Source organism: Sarcophilus harrisii, chromosome 1 (genome assembly GCF_902635505.1).
Source record: "Sarcophilus harrisii chromosome 1, mSarHar1.11, whole genome shotgun sequence".
NCBI lineage: Eukaryota > Metazoa > Chordata > Mammalia > Dasyuromorphia > Dasyuridae > Sarcophilus > Sarcophilus harrisii.
This window is the reverse complement of record NC_045426.1, coordinates 113,610,752-113,626,631: the sequence shown is the minus strand read 5'-3', so window position 1 is coordinate 113,626,631 and position 15,880 is coordinate 113,610,752. Positions and strand designations below refer to the sequence as shown.

At 32.4% G+C, this 15,880-nt stretch overlaps 1 protein-coding gene across 10 annotated transcripts in view; it reads right to left on the bottom strand.

Annotated features, from left to right (window-relative positions):
* The window catches only part of PTPRD (protein tyrosine phosphatase receptor type D), a 1,049,942-nt gene that overhangs the window by 789,563 nt on the left and 244,499 nt on the right, over window positions 1–15,880 (bottom strand). For all 10 annotated transcript variants that reach the window (XM_031947762.1, XM_031947812.1, XM_031947874.1 and 7 more), the window contains one exon: window positions 5,609–5,648. The gene's annotated coding sequence lies outside the window, so the exon portion shown is untranslated. The remainder of the gene's footprint in view (window positions 1–5,608; window positions 5,649–15,880) is intronic.

Below are 15,880 nucleotides of genomic sequence, written 5' to 3'. Positions count from 1 at the left end.
TAACATATCACACACACATACACACACACACATTAAATAGACACTACTATCAAACATTTAATCAGATTTTATGAATAAATAAAATCATATAATTATTTTAAAATATGTTTTAAGATTCCTTTGTGATAAAAGATCATATAAATGAGAGTTGTAGAAAGAAAGGACAATTTTTTTTTTTTTTTTTTTTGGTGGCAGGAAAAAGGAAGGCATTTATAGTGAATGAGTGAATGTGATACTTATAGTCCTTCATGAATTCCTTCTAACTCTTGGTATTATAATGGCATTAAGTCCATAAGACTTTCATATTGTTAACACTAATTATATTTCCAGCAATTACAAATTACAGGTTATGACTGGATTCATAAATAGGCAGTCTTTGTCTTCAGTCACAATAATCAGGTATTCCCATGTATTCCATCAGCTTGCTCCCCCCCCCCCTTTTTTTTTTTGGAAAAAAGAAAAAAGACTCCCATGGAAACATAGAATGGTATTGAAAAACAAATATACATACATATACAAACATGTTTAGCTCCTTCCCCATGAGCATAGACATGATTGCAGAGAAAATTATCTGACTGATTCTTCCTGATTGTTATATTAGTAACAAAAACATGTGGATGTGGACAAGAGAAGAGTTCCTCCCAAGGGATATCTTTTGCTAGCTGCTGTGGTTTATAGGCTATCTTCTATCCCATGCAGTCCCACTAAAGAAACTAACTAGCCAAACACAAACAATAATCCTCTAAGATAATTAATGATAGCTAAATAATTTTGTTTGTGTTGGAAGCCATTTTGTTTTTGTTACTTTCTGGCATCAATACCTTATATTCAAGACCTGAAAGAGTAGGGTAATTAAAAAGAGTAAAAATGTAATAAGCAGTAGTACTTTCAAAACCAGGAAAGATGCTTTTAAAAAAATATGCTCAAGATTCATATTCAACTCTAGCTATGGACTTGAATATTAAATATTCTCTGAGTCTAGGACAACTGTAAAGGTTATATTAGGTATGGATACCACTTTTTCTCTCTGTTATTGCTCTCTACTTATATATAGGAAATAGAAATAAATTTATTTGGTATTGGGAAATTTGCCAGTAAGGAAATTCCCTTTCTAATTGCAGAATGGCATCTTTTTTTCTGTAGCTTTAAGGGGCTATGGTGTCAAAAATCCAAATATAATCAGGGCACTAAACTGTATATAAGGATCCCAGTGGGTACATATTGACTTAGAAAATTACACAGCATTTTCTATGTTTTATTCTATGTTTTGTTATTCTATTTTGTAAACATGTGCCAATTACTACTGCAGTATTCTGGAGTATGGCAAGGTACTTTGCCAGGGTTGATACTGTTCTTCCTAGATTTGAATTCAGCTCCCAATGTAATACAGCATGTTGCTTTTTATTTTCTAGTTTAGAAAAGGAAATATTTCAAAAGGCAATTTTAGGGACATATAATGGAGTTTTTTTTTAATAGTGATCTAAAAAGCTCAGGTAGCTTCCTGCAAATTGTCTCAACTTATATGCAGAAATGAGTGGAGTTGATCTCTAAAGATTTGACTTGACCAAATTTCAAAAAGAAAACCAATCCTATGAAATGTAACTACATCTCAAAATTAAGCCACAACTTCTGTTAATGACATATCTAGGGTTAGCTCAAATCTACTTTTTAACTGTTTTTTTAAAATCAGTATCCTATTTAATCTCTTTTTCTACCTTCACATATGACTGAGGAAGAATATCAAATGAAATGAGGGCAATTTTTGTTTAAACTTCCAAGTATAAAAGGAAAAAAAATATGTTTGGGAGATGAATGTTTTAAAATTAAATCTAAAAAACCCCTACAGTTCCAAAGTACTTCTTAGCTCACTGCCTTTGAAACAAAGCAGTTCATTGTTTTTCAAGATATATACAAAATAAGATAGATTCTGCTGAATCTAATTGCTGATTCCTAAAAGCATAAACAATCCTTGAAATCATTGGATTGCACATAAGAGATTTTTCAATTTTCCCATTATTTATGTTGTTTTTCTAAAGTGTTCCCAAATATTTCTACCTAAATAACTTTGAACTCTTGGTTAATTAATGCAACCTTTGATAAGATAAAAAACAATCATTTTATTATGGTAGATCTCATAGAACTTGTGGGTACTAATTTAGAAAAGTCAGAAGTGACTAGCAATTATAAAAAAAAATTCAATATTAGTTAAAAAAATATTTGAACAAGTAAGAACCAATAAAACCCACTTTGATTCAGTAACAAATATTCAAAAGTAATTAGAACTATTCAGAAAATGTTGAAATCAGGTGAATTGCTGCAACAGTGATCAAAATTGACCAGAACTTACTTTAGGAACTGGTTTCTGGTATTCAAGAACCAGCCAGAACTTGTATTATTTTTTAAAGGTTTCATAAGAATAATAGGCTCATAGATTTGGAGCATAAATGACCTTAAGAAGTTAAGGAAACAGCATAGACCTATATCTCACACCCCATGTCAAAATAAAGTCAAAATAAGTACATGATTTGGGTATAAAGGATGATACCATAAGCAAATTAGGAGAACAATGGATAATTTATCCAACAGATATTTGGAGAATGGAAGAATTTATGACCAAAAAAGAACTAGAGAACATTATGAAAGGCAAAATGGACAACTTTGATTACATTAAACTAAAATGTTTTTGTACAAACAAAACCAACAGAAACAAGATTAAAAAGGGAAGTATAAAGTTGGGGAAAAAATTTTATAGCCAGTCATCCTGATAAAGGTCTTCTCATTTCTAAAATATATAAAGAACTGTTTCAAATTTGTGAGAAGACAAATCATTCCCCAATTGATACATGGTCAAAGGATACGAACAGAAATTTTTCAGATGATGAGATTAAAGCCATCTATAGTTATATGAAAATGATCTAAATCACTATTGATTAAAGAAATGCAAATTAAAACGACCCCGAGATACCACCTCACATTTCTCAAATTGGCTAAGATGTCAGGAAAAGATAATGACAAATGTTGCAGGGGATGTGAGAAAACTGGAACACTAATGCATTATTGGTGAAGTTGTGAAATGATCCAACCATTCTGAAGAGCACCCTGGAACAATGCCCAAAGGACTATAAAACTGTGCATACCCCTTGTGCAGGCACACCCTGTGCCATTATTGGGTCTGTATCCAAAAGAAATCATAAAGAAGGGAAAATGACCCATATGTGCAAAAATGTTTGTAGCAGTTCTTTTTGTATTAGCAAAAAAAAAACAAAAAAAAAAAACTGGAAAATGAATAGATGTTCATCAATTGGGGAATGCTTGAATTAGTTGTGGTATATGAAGGTAATCAAACTACAATTTGAACACATATCCTTTGGTTCCAATTTAGTAGGTTTCACTGGACCATATCTGATATACCATATTATCTCTATTATCTGACTCAAAGTGTTGGGTAGAGACTGCTGAATTCCCAAACCATAAAATGTTAAATAAATGTAAATTATTGTTATTCTCTATCAATCTCATTTCCACAATATGTTAATGCTTATTTTGACTTTCAGAAGATAAGATATCAGAATCAGGGACCAGATTTCTTCCCACCTCAACTCTGTGGCTGAGAAAGGATGAGCTCATGTAGAATGATGCCAATGAGGTCAAGGTCATGGGTCTATGTACAGGCCATTAAACTTTGTTCTTTTTCTTGACCATGGGCTATGCCTTCAACTTTGGCCATCTATCTTGAAAATGCCCATAGGAAGCCAGGAGAACACATATGGATGAATCAATGCAAATATACCTTCTCTACTAGAAAAAATGACTCAAAGCTCATACCCTTCTGGTATTGATCAGCAGCATCTTCTTACACAAAGGACACAACAGTTTTTCCTAAGTGACAATAACATTCTTAATTTTGAAAATAAAATGATGTTACAAAGAAACAAAATATTTTCTTAAATTAAAATATTGGTTAACTCATAAAAATTCATAACAAATAATAGATTCATAAACTCATGACCCTCTAGAAAGAATTATTTTAAAAGTGTATGGCAATGAAAAAGAAGACCACACTGTAGTTTTTATTTTAATGGCTAACATATTTTGGGATTTAAATAACAGGCAAATTGAGGAAAGGTTTTTTGACAAATCTGTCCCTACCTGTTTAGAAATCAACAATGCTGTTAACCTTTCCTTTGCCAGCACATTACAATTGGAGAATAACTACAGGGTAATTTCAGGCCTTTGTGTTTTTGAATGCCAGAGTAATTTGAAGATCTCAGACAGTAAATTTGAATTGGTTCACATATGCTGTCTGCAACCATAAATACATTTAGAATAACTTATTCCACCTCTCCAAAGGCGTGATTTTCATTTTTTAAAAAAGAATTCAAGCACTGGACTATGTGTTTATGGGTACTAGAATTTTGCATGAACTAGGGGGGAAATCACGAGGACATTTTTTAAAAATTTCATTTAATCAATGTTTCAAATTTAATGTACTGCCACGAACCCAGAAATAGTATTTCATCATGTAATTCTAGATTTCTTTTCCAAGGAAACTGATAAAAAATTTCTATCTCTACTAAAGTTATGACTTTAACTAAACTTTTTTTTTTGATTAAATAAGACCTATGGTTACAGTTTATCATATATTCTTCTCTTGCCTGTTTCTATTGTCTCATCTTTTCCCCCCCCCCTTTGTCTCATGAAGCCTTCCCTCCATCCCCTATCAATTTATCTCTTATCTTTCCATTTGCTAAAGTATGTTATGCTTTTTATCTTCCATTCTTTTTATGGTGACATTCTGTATCACCTCCAATAAGAAGTAACATTGCTTATTTTTTTCCCTTGTCACCTTTATTATTTTGACAGCTTCCCTTTCTTTCCCCCCTTTCTTTCTTCATTCATATCAATTCTCCTATTTCTGCCATCATCTTTCACTTCTCTTATATCAGCACATATTATCTTAGTGACTAACCAACCTTCCCTCTACCAGTATAAATAATTAGTAGTGATAGGGAGATTCCAAAGCAGGTTCCAAACCAAGTGGGCAGCATTTTGTATACTGATGTTTCAATGATAACTTTTTTTTTTATGGACTTGTTTGTTCATTCTCCTAATCTGAGGATAATGTTTGATATAACAAAGGGCAGAAGTTAATAATGGAAATGCATCATGACTCTGATTAACAAACACATTTAGAAAGACAAAAACCCTTTTTGTTATTTTTCATTTTCAATAATTTAGTGAAATTCCCTAAGGGAATTAGATATATTCTTGACCCCCTAATGCAAAGAGAATCTGAATAATATCACACCAAACTTCAGGAATTCTTTTGCATGAAATTTCACTTCAATAGTTATTTTAAGTGTGATATTTTTGCCTTCAATCCACAGAATTTTGCAGTCACCATACTTCACATAATATTTTTAAAGTTGACCAAATCTGTAAGCTCCAACAGCAGCACATAAAAACTCATCTCTATGCCTCAAATTTTGTAACAAATCACTAACAATATTTATAACCAAATATAGCCCAGAATAACAAAGACATTTTTCAAAAATTAGGATTTTTCTTTTAAAAGAGAAAAAAAGCAGAGTAAACTTTTAATTCTTACTTGTTCCTCAGATCCCAATGGTGATCACTGGATTTCTCACCTAAGCAAAAAGAAAATGTGATAATGATTAAAAGAGTGTGAAAATGCTACTGCTTAAATTACTGTTCTGCTTAAAATTGTGGCATGAAAAAAGTGTTTAGGGAAAGGAAAACAGTTATGTTTTTGCAATTTTGTGAATACCCACTGTCTTAAATATTTGTTTCTAATATTCTTTATGCTATAATAAAAAGCAAAAGCTAATGAAATTTATGGTGAAGCAAAGTTTTTTTTTTCCTTAATCAGCTCCAAATTAAATCACAGCTAATTAGGGTATAAGCATATTATGGACTATTTTTTTTAATTTTTGTTTTTTGTAAACTGAGCACCTTTGTATAATATCTGGCATAGAGTAATCCTTAATAAATGTTTGTTGAATTGAATTGTTCTATACATGAGTGAACATTTTATGAAAAGTTATTATAATTCCATTGGTTACAGCTAGAAAATTAACTTTACAATTAAAATTAAAGTGAAAAAAGTCTAGAAAAAGAAAAAATAGGAAAAAATACTTTGTTAGAGGCAGAGCCATTATTGATGAGTACAGGCAAGTACTCCAATAACAAATTACAAAGTGTTAGAACCCATGAAAAAACAGAGTGAAACATTTTTTTTCCAGCCCAAGACAACTTAGAATATCATCAAGAAATGGCTGTTGCACTAAGGTGAAAATGAAGCATAGTTCAGCACAGAATGGGCCCCAATAAACCAGAAGCCTGTCTTAGGGTGACTAAATCAGTAGCAGCAGTGGTGGCTTCCAAACCTCTCAGATCATAGATGCCAAATTCAACATATGTCATACCTGAGTAAGAGTGGAAGCCAGTCCATCAGAGGCCCTGTCAGTATAGCCCTGGCCTTAGCTAACCAGGAACAGGTTTTGGGAGTGAATAAATCAACAATGCCAACATCTGGTCCTGAGCTCCCAGCCAATACATGGTAATGAAGTTGAATTGGTCAGAAGGAGGTTAAAGCTAGCACTGAGGAAGGTTCTGTTGCTTTGTCCATACTTAGGTATGAATTATAGTGCTGGGTTGCAGGAACAAGGTAAGGAGGAGCACTAGAACACCAGAACTTGCAGTCACAGTGGAACAGAAACCCTCCTAGCAGTCCCAGGGTACAAAAAAGTTCTTGTGGTCACTCACAAGAGAACAGATATGGAGAAAAAATATTAAGCAACTCACTTTAGATTATATCACTTTGAAAGTATACCCCCAGAGCAGCTAGGTGGTTCAGTGGATAGAGCACTAGCTCTGAAGTCAAGAAGATCCAAGTTCAAATATGACTTTAGACACAACACTTCCTTGCTGTGTGACCCTGGGTAAATCACTTAATCCCAATTGCTTCGGAAAAAAAAAAAAGAAAATGTACCCTCCACCTTGGAGGCAGAATCCCACTTTAGCAAAGCTAGAGTTAAAAGTCAAGTAATAATTGGGGAAATGAGCAAAAAAAAAAAAAGCAAAAAAAAAAAAAAATCTGATCATCCAAAGTTACTATGATGACTAGAAAAATCAAAATCACAATCAAAAGAAGCCAGTCTCCAAGTTAAAGCCTACACTCAAATCCTCCAAGAGAAATATCAGATGGTTTCAGGCCATGGAAGAGCTGAAAAATGATTTTGAAAATCAAGTAAGAGAGGTAGAGGAAAAATGGAGAAGAGAAATGAGAGTGATGCAAGAAAACAATGAAAAACAAGTCAACAACTTGGTAAAACACACACACACACACACACCCCTAAAGAAAACAACATCTTAAAAAACAGAGTAGATCAAATAGTAAAGAAGATATAAAAAGCTACTGAGAAAAAGAATGCCTTAAAAATGAGAACTGGCTAAATGGAAAGAGAGGAACAAAAATTTACTGGGAAAAAAGTCATTAGAAATTAGAATTGGTCGAATGAAAAAGAAGGTACAAAACTTACTGAAGAAAATAATTCCTTAAAAATTTGAATTGAGAAAATGGAAGCTAATGACTGTATAAAAAGATCAAGAAACAGTAAAACAAAATCAAAGGAATGATAAATAGAAAACCATGTGAAATATCTTCTTATAAAAACAACCTACCTGGAAAATAGATTCAAAAGAGAAAATTTTAAAAATTACTGAACTACCTGAAAGCCATGATCAAAAAAGAGAAATTATAAAGGAAAATTGCCTTGATATTCTAGAACCAAAGGGAAAATTAGAAATTGAAAGAGATCCCCAAATGAAAACTCCCAGGAATATTATAGTCAAATTCCAGAGTTCCAAGGTTAAAGAAGAAAATATTGCAAGCAAACAGAAAGAAACAATCTGGGTATCTTAAAGCCACAGTTAACATAACACAAGATTTAGCAGCTTCTCTGTTAAAGGAGCAGAGGTTTGTAAAATGATATTCTAGAAGGCAAAGGAGCTAGGATTACAACCAAGAATTTCCTACCCAGTAAAACTGAGAATGATCCTTCAGTGAAATAGAAGACTTCCATCCAATCTTGATGAAAAGCCCAGAGCTGAATAGAAAATTTGACTTTCACGTATGAGACTTAAGAGAAGCATAAAAGGATAAATAGGAAAAGGAAATCATATGGGACTTAATAAGGCTAAACAGTTTACTTATGACTCATAATAATTTTCTCATTATTAGAACAGTTAAAAGGAGTATATGTAGACAGAGAGCAAGGTATGAGTTAAATATGAAGGGATACTATCTTAATAAAATTAAGGGATGAGAGATGAATGAATTGGAGAAAGGGAAAGGAAGTAAATCATCTCATATAAAAAAGCAAGGAAAAAAGTTTTTACAGTGGAGGGGGAAAGGGAGAGTCAGGGGAAGTGAGTTAATTTTAATATCTTCAGAATTTGCTCAGAGAGCCAATTTAACATTCAAACTCAATTGGGTATAGAAATCTACCTTACCCTGCAGGGAAGTAGGAAGGGGAAAAAATAAGAGAAGGGATAGTGATAGAAGGGAGGGTAGATTAGGGGAGGGTATAGCAAGAAGCAAAACAATTTTGAGGAAAAAGGGTGAAAGGAGAAAAAAGAATAGGCTAAAAAAGGGAAAAGAAATAGGGTGGAAGGAAATATAGTTAGTAAAAACAATAAACGAAATTGAAGGAAGTGTCTCTGATAAAGACCTCATTTCTCAAATAGAGAACTGAATCAAATTAATAAAAATAAGAGCTCTTCACTAATTGATAAATGATCAAAAGATATGAAGAGTTTTTAGATGACATCTGAAATCAAATTTATTTATGTTATAATCAAAACTATTTATAGTCAAATGAAAAATGCTCTCACTATTGATTAGAGAAATGCAAATTAAAATAATTCTAAGGTACTTCCTCATACCTACTAGATTGACTAATATGACAGAAAATGAAAATGACAAATGTTGGAGTGAATTCATTAATGTTTTGTTGGTAGAGTTGTAAACTGACTCAGTCATTCTGTAGAACAATTTGAAATTATGCTCAAAGGGCTATAAAACCACACATATCTTTTGACCCATACCACTTCTGTCTTTGTCCCAAAAGAGATAAAGAACAAACAAGTAAAAAAAAAAAAGCAAAAGACTTTCTATATGTACAAAAGTATTTATAGCAGCTCTTTTCTAGGGGCAAAGAATTGGAAATTCAATTCCCGATTCTTTGCCCCTAGAAAAGAGCTGCTATAAATTGAGAGCCCTTATCAATTGGGGAATAACTAAACAAAATTTAATATATGATTATGATGGAATACTATTATGGTATAAGAAATTATAAGAAATAATGTTTCACTAGATATGAAGTACATTACAAGTTTTTAAAAATAAAGTGAGTCAGAAAAGACATTGTTTTGAAATTAAAAGGGCACTGGATTTGAAGTCATAGGACCAGGGATCAAATCCTTACAGTACTAATATTATTTATTCATTTTTGAAGAGGACTAATTACATTACAGATGTAATGGCTTCCCTTGCATGTGAATTAGAATTAAATGAGGCAGAGTTGCACAAAATCATCAGCCATAGTTTCTTCCAGAGTCACTGAAGTTCAATGGAAGACAAAATGATAAGATGACTAGAAAAGACCCAGAATGTAGTGGATGACTTTGTTCTTTTTAATGTCTGATCCAATTGTAAGCTCTCCAAAATGTCTGCTCTAGCTCCTTTAATCTTCAGTGGAAAAAATTGAGTTTCTCTTCCCATTTTCCGTAAGAAGTCTCCACATGCTTGGACTTGACATTTGAGAAACTCACTGATGGGTTTGAGGCCTTTTAGTTACCCACTATGTGGCATATCCTGTTTTTATCATTGTGTATACTTTGTATACATAGCTTCTTGGAGATGGTATTAATTACAAGCTTTATAACCTGGGGTATTTATCTCATTTCACTACTCTGGGAATTTTTTCCCCCTTATCTATAAAATAATGAAGGATTGACCTAGATGACATACAAAGTCCCCTTAAGATCTGATTCCAAGAAATTTCCTGTCCCCTAGTTTTTTTTTTTTAAAACATAATTATGTAATCTATCTTTGTTTGCTATAATGGTTAATCAACCATCCCCCAACTTTTTTTTTCTTTTGGTGGGGCATCAGGGAAAGCATTTAAAGTGGTTATTAATTTCAATATTTTTTCCCCTTCCTTCCTATCCACTTTCTAGGGTTTTTTAAAAATGTATAATGTAAATAGAAAAGCCAAAAGCATAGTTGTTCATTTAATGAACTAGTGAAAATTAATTTTACTTTCACCTTCATTTGTCACCATTGGGCATTAATTAAATGGTTATTCTATGAAAACTATGCTAGATATTATATATATATTATATGCAATTTCATTTGCAGGAACTATTCTTGTTCTGGCAGTTGTTTATATATAATCTAATAACTTCAAGTAAGGATAAGATGTGAACAAGCCAGATATGAATTCCAAATTGTAGTATTGGTGTGTGTGTATGTGTGCATACACATACATATATTTACAAATAGCTCTTTATCATTACATTTGATCCGAATTCTCTTTCCTAAATTATCTAGTGTTTTACTATTCTGTTTTGGTGGAAAGGAAAAATGATTTGGTTTTACACAAAGAGAAAGTATATTCTTCGTTGGTTATATGTATTTAACTCATTTAACTTTTCTGATACTGTTTTTGATTATTGGAATAAAGTCTAGGACTCTTCACATCTCAAATACAATAAGTTGATAGAAAAATAAAATGCATAGTGTCCTATTTCCCATTAAATGTTTTCTTGAATGTTAAGTTTGGTTTACATATAATAAAGATTACAAGACTTTACATTGATAAATATGGAAATATTATTGGAACAGAATATGCTCTATTAGGGTCAGAGAATAATTACTCAAGAGGCATTAGAGGATATGAAGTCCAACTCCCTCGTTTTACTGATAAAAAATTGAAAGCAAGCTATGATAAATGTCCTCATAAGAGAGACACAGCTAATGTCTGTGTCTGACATTTGAACACATCTTCCCACCCTCAAGTTTTTCACTCTATCCACTTTTCATTCTACCTCTATTCATAATATTCTCTCTTTGAATCTCTATGTCTCTTTCTCTCTCTGTTTCTCCCCCTCTCTTTCTCTGTCTGTCTCCGTCTCTCTCTCTTGCTCTTTTACACACAAATACACAGAGTACTACTTTACTTAGTGATCTCATTAGCTTCTATGGATTTAATTATCAAACTTATGTTGATGATTCTCACATCTATCTAGTCTTAACCTCTGTGCTGAGCTCTAGTTTCACATCTTTAACTGGCTTTCAGACATCTTGAAATAGATTGTAGTATATATCTTAAATTTGCCATGTCCAAAATTGGGCTCATCTTTCTTTCTAATTCTACCCCTTTTCATAACTTTTCTATAACTGTTGAGGGACATCATCTTACTGGTTCCTCAGGTTCCCAATCTTATCATAATCAAAGACCACTAGCTCTCATCTATAGCAAATCTGTTGTCAGCACCTGTTGCTTTCACCTTTTCTATAACTCTTGAAAAGTGGTTCTATGCTCTGACCCTGCCACTATTGTGGTGCAGGCTTTCCTCACTTCATACCTTGTCTACTGCAATAACTTGCAGGCTGGTCTACCTAACATAATTTCTCTTCACTCTAGTCTGTCTTCCATTCAATTGCCAAAGTGATTTTCCTAAAGCACAGGTTTGACCATCTCACCCCGTCTTTACTAAAACCAGTCTCTTCTTCTCACATTCAGGATCAAATACAAAATACTATTTAGCTTTCAAAACTCTTTATATCTTTTCTCCTACTACTTTTCTACTTCCCTTATGCCTTACATTAGTAGCTTAATGTAAGCTACATTAGTAGATTAATGTAGAGCAAGATGGCAGAGAATAATCAGGTTTTTATCTGAGCTCTTCCTGGCTTCCCTGAGATCAATATCAGATCAAGCTTCTCAATGAATTTTGGAGTCACAGAACTCACAAACACTCGGAGTTTAACAAATTTCTAGCAGAAGATATTTGGGAAGAACTTTAGGAAAGGACTGTCTTAATCAGGAAGGGGGAGATGACCCAGTACAGGAACAGTACAGGGACCCAGGACAGAGAGGCTTCAGCATGCCAAGATAATTTACTAGAAGGCATTTAACCAAAACACTATATCATTGGCTATTTTGTCCTGATTCAGAAGCCAATGGATCAGGATAGTAGCTGTGAGACCTTGAATGCAACTACAGAAAGCAAAGAATGAGCCCATGAAACTCCCAAAACATAGGATTTCATCACATTCACCCAGCATGGGAAGGAAGCCAGGAGCACCACCCTAGGGAAGCAGGAAGCCACTGTAGCCTGTAGAAGCAGCTTGGGACAATCTACCCTTTGTCCTTATAGCAGACCTCAACATATAAAAATCAGCAAAAAAGTAAAAATAGCTAACAAGGATAGCTATTATGGAGGCAGGGAAGACCTCAAATCCCAAGGAGACTAAAGGCAAAACATCTCCAGATGACGCCATAAAGGGTAATATAAATTGGTCTCCAATTCAAAAGGCTATCTTAAAAGAATTCAAAAAGGATCTTAAAAGATAGAAGAAAAATGGGGAACAGAAACGAAAACTTTGCAGGAGAATTTGGAAAAGAAAACAAATAAATTATCTGAAGGAAACTCTTTAAAAATATAATTGGAAGAGATGGGAAAAATATAACTACTTAAAAATAGATTTGGTACAATGGAAAAAGAAAACACCTCCTTGAAACTAGCAAAATGGAAAAGGAGAATACCTCTGTAAAAAACAGAATTGGTGAAATGGAAAAAAAAAAAACCCAACAAACAAAACAACTTATTTAAAAGTTCAATTGCCAATTGGAAAAGATTTTTTAAAAACTTAACTGAAGAAAATAATTCATTACAAAAATTATCATTGAACAAATGTAAATGAATGAGTCAATGAGACTAAGAATCAGTCAAACAAAAAAAAGAAAAGAAAAAAATTGAAAAAAATGTAAAATACTTCATTTGAAATATAACTGACCTGAACAGTAGATCCAGGAGAGATTATCTAAGAATTATTGGACTATCCGAAAATCATGATGGAAAAAAAGGCCTAGATACCATCTTTCAATAAATCATCAAGGAAAACTGCCCAGATGTCTAGAACCAGATGGTTAAAAAGGCATTGAAAGAATTAACTGATTGCTTCCTGAAAGAGACCCAAAAATGAAAAGTCAAGGAAAATAGTATTTAAATTTCAGACTGATCAGATCAAGGATAAAATATTGTAAGCATACAGAAAGAAACAATTTAAATATTGAGGAACCACAATCAGGACTACCCAGGACTAGCAACTTCCATGTTAAAGGGTCAAAAGGCCTAGAATATGGTATTCCAAACAGTAAAGGAGCTTAGATTGCAAAAAAAAAAAAAAATCAACTATCCAGCAATATTAAGCATTATCTTTTAGTGAAAAAGATGGGCATTCAATGAAATAGGTGAATTCCATTTATTTTTGATGAAAAGACTAAGTTGAACAGAAATTTTGATCTTAAAATAGAGAACTCAAGAGAAGCATAAAAACAAAAAGGAAATAAAAAAGCTTTGTTTCTTCTAAAAGTTAAAAAAGTTATATCTTTATATAGGAAGATGATATATTTAACTCTTGACAACTGTTTTTCTGTTAGACATATACTTAGAGGGTATAGGAATAATTTGCCTTTTGATGATATAAAAAAATAAACCAGAGATGGAAAAGGAATTCTACTGGAAGAGGAAAGGGGAGGTAAAATGGGCTAAATTACATCACATAATGAGGCAAAAAAGACCTATTATAATTGAGGGAAAGAAGGGAGTGGGGAACCATTGTGTGAACCTTAATTTTATTGGATTTGGCCCAAAGACAGAATATTAAACATATTTAGCTTGATAGAGAAATTTGTCTCATCTTCTATGGAAGTAGGAATGGAAAGGGGAAAACAAAGGGAAAGGGTAATAGATTACAGAAAACAGAAGAAGAATGGAAATTGATAAGAAAGGAGGGAGGGACTGTAAAATGGGAGGACTGTTTGAGGGAGGTGGTGGCCAGAAAAAAAAAAAAACACTGGGGAGGAGGGAAAAGGGGAAAGGAAAGAGAAAAGAATAACTTTGTTAAATAAGACTGAGGGAAATACAGTTAGTAATTTTAACTCTGAATATGATTAGAATGAACTCTTCCATAACATGGAAGCAGATAGCAAACTGGATTAAAAGTCAGAATCCTACAATATGTTATTTACAAGAAACACATTTAAAGCAGAGTAATGAATATAGAATAAAAGTAAAAGGCTGGAGCAGAATCTATGATACTTCAATTGAAATAAAAAAAAAAAAGTAGGGGTAATGAACCAGCTCTCAGCTAAAACAGAAGCAAAAATAGATCTAATTAAAAGAGATAAGGAAGGGAACTACATTTTGTTAAAAGGTTTCATAGATAATGAAGTAATATCAATACTAAACATATATGTACCAAGTGGGATAGCATCCAAATTCCTAGAAGTTAAGAGAGCTGCAAGAAGAAAAAGACAGCAAAACCATATTAGTAGGGGATCTCAAACTCTCTCTATCAGAACTAGATAAATTGAACTACAAATTAAATTAAAAAGATGTTAAGGAGGTTAAATAGACTTTTATAAAAGTTAGGTATGATAGACTTTTGGAGAGAATTGAATGATGAAGGATTTACATTTGAATGCTAATTTTTTCCTGGTGATACATGAAACCTACCTCAAAATTAACCATGAATTAGGACATAAAAATCTCAAAATCAAATGTAGAAAGGCAGAAATAGTAAATAAATCTTTTTCATTCAGATCATAATGCAATAAAAATTACAAGTAATAAAAGATAAGGCAAAAAATGGACCAAAAATTCATTGGAAACTAAATAATCTAATCCTAAAGAATGAATGGGTGAAACAACAGTATCATCCAAGAGAATGCCATTAGGGAGACACCATACCAAAATTTATGGGATACAGGCAAAGCAGTTCTTGGGGGAAATTTTCTATTTTTAGATATTTACTTGTATAAAATAAAAGAAGAGAAGATTAATGAATTGGGAATGCAACTAAAAAAAAAAGCTAGACAAAGATTAAATTAAAAACCCCAAAGACCAAATTTGAAATTTTGTAAATAAAAGGGAAGATTAATAAAACTGATTGTAAAAAAAAACAACAATAAAAAATCAACAACAACAACAAAAAACTTTTGAACTGATAAAATTAAGAATTGGTTTTAGAAAAAAAAAAAAAACCAAAATATAGATAAACCGTTAGTTAACTTGGTTAGAAAAAGGAAAGAAGAAAATCAAATTTCTAGTATCAAAAATGAAAAGGGTGAACATTCATTCCACCAATGAAGAGAAAATTAGAGTAATGATTAGGAGCTATTTTGCCCAACTGTATGCCAGTAAATCTGATAATCTGAGTGAGATGAATGAATATTTACAAAAATATAGATTGCCTAGATTAACAGAGGAGGAAATAAATTACTTAAATAGTCCTACTTAAGAAAAATAAATTGAACAAGCCACTAACCAACTCTCTAAGATGAAATCTCCAGGGATAAATGGATTTACATGTGAATTCTAACAAACATGCAAAACATATTTAATTGCAATACTATACTAACTATTAGGGAAAAAATAGGGAAAAAAGGAGTCCTATCAAATTCCTTTTATGACACACATACAGTGCTGCTAACTAAAGTAGGTAGGGCCAAAACAGAGAAAGAAAATCATAGACCAATTCCCCTAATGAATATTGAGGCAAAAA